Source organism: Pinus tabuliformis, chromosome 5_1 (genome assembly GCF_031772625.1).
Source record: "Pinus tabuliformis cultivar Carrire ecotype Pingquan chromosome 5_1, CPIR1, whole genome shotgun sequence".
NCBI classification, from domain to species: domain Eukaryota; kingdom Viridiplantae; phylum Streptophyta; class Pinopsida; order Pinales; family Pinaceae; genus Pinus; species Pinus tabuliformis.
The window spans coordinates 981,196,006-981,197,950 of record NC_142305.1 but is presented as its reverse complement, the minus strand read 5'-3'; the positions used below and the strand labels follow the sequence as shown (position 1 = coordinate 981,197,950).

At 42.7% G+C, this 1,945-nt stretch overlaps 1 pseudogene; it reads right to left on the bottom strand.

Moving 5' to 3' along the window:
* Positions 1-365: 365 nt before the first annotated feature.
* Positions 366-1,505, bottom strand: LOC149168020 (F-box/LRR-repeat protein 14 pseudogene; annotated as a pseudogene).
* Positions 1,506-1,945: the final 440 nt, after the last annotated feature.

Sequence of the window (1,945 nt, the reverse complement as noted above, 5' to 3'; positions counted from 1 at the left end):
GGAAAAAATTCAACAGGAATGGTATTTACATTATGAACCTGAAATCAAACATAGAAAATATAGAAGTCAAGGAAAGTTGATCTCTTGAAACGCTCAAACAGTCCAGCATATGGATAAGAGCTAACCACCAGACAGCCTTGCATGTACATCTATATGAAAGGCAACTCCAAGCATATTCTGCTAGGAAGCAAATTTGAGACAAAGGATTTGTTCATAATACATATAGCACAACACCTAGAATTATCTTGCCTTCATAAAAGTTGTCCTTCTAATTGATAAAATGTTTGTTAATAAGAACGGATTTCTTCAAATGATATCCATGGATGGACCATTCTACGATTCAAAAAATGAAGGTCAACCATCCATCAATAAATCCATGAGAGATCTTGCTTATAGAAGACAACCTTTGCAGCACCTGGAGTGCCTTTCTTTGATATTTGGGGGCAATATTCCACCTTTAACTTTTTCAATTTATGAGAAGCTAATAGAGGCTTGAGTCCAATATCAGTCAAACCCAACCACCTACAAAGTCGCACGACACTCAAGCATGGAAAGTGCTTGACCAATTGCAGCCCTTCATTAGTGTCCTCCTAGCATTGTATAAGTTCAAGGATCTCTAGAAATTGAGTTGCACAAAGAGCCTCCATGCCACTGTCATTGCATGAATAAACATGGTAAAGAACTAAAACTCGGATAGGACATGCTTCAATTAATGAAATTATGCCAGCAAGGCTGAAGGAAGATGAGGAAGGGAAGTCTCCATCAGAGAACAATATTGAAACTGATTCCAATTCAAAGCAATGTTGAGCTATGGCCTTCAAGCTCTAGTCTATCAACCGCAGTGGATTTTTCATTAGGATATGAATGGAGAAATCTAAAGGAACTCGTAATGACAAACTTTTCAACTTGGGGCATCGTTGGGCAAGGCTTATCAAATCATTATATTTTACCCCAACACACATATGAAGATGAAGATTTTACAAAGCTTGACATTTCCTAAGCACACAAGCAAGTCCTCTAACTGGGCTGATGAGGCAATTAACAAGACTCAAATCTTCCAAAGCCTCACATGCTATCCATTGTTTCTGCCATCTTTCGATAGCTAAACTTCCATATACTTTCATGTACCTATAATTTGCATCAACCTCGAATTGAAGCCTTTTCAGGTTCCTCCAACCATACCCCAACTTTGCTAGATCACCTTCTCCAATAGCTCGGCAATTGTTGATAGCCAAATCTTCCAAACTCTCAAGCCAACCTAGATACTTCGGCCATTCTACACTGCTTACATTGAGGCACCTAGTCAAGTGAAGAGTTGACAATTTTTTGCAACCTACAACCACAGACAATATTCCATAACCTGTTATTCCTGGAGTGAAATTTAGCCTTAAGGCCTTAAGCCCAGTGCAGGAACCTAGATACCCCAGACCTCCATCTGTAATAAATGTGCAAACGCTAAGAGTGAGATCAGTGAGGTTAGGGCAATGTTGTGATAGACATCGCATGGTGTACCAGGTGCAGGGGCGAGAATCGGAGTAGGAGCAGAGGCAGAGGTAGACGAAGGGGCAGGGGTGGTCTCTGGAGGTGGTGGCAAAGCTCCTGAAGAAGAAGGAGCAGAGGCGTTGTTGGCCTTGGCTTTGGCCTCAGCGACTTCCTCCTCATTCTCGGCGAGGAGGCCAATGGGAGCTCCAACAGGGCAACCTCGCCTTCCCGATGATGATAGCAGCGAGGATCCCGTCATAGAAGGTCTCGACATCCATGTCAGCCATGTCAGACTCGACAACAACCACACTCTCCCCCTTGGAGAGTGTTTCACCCTCTGATTTTATCCACGACACAATTTTGCCTTCTGCCATGGTGGAGCTCAGTGTGGGCATGAAGATTTCCCATATCTTAGCCTCGACACACAGACCAAATCTTCTTCCATTGCTAACCCTCAACCTCA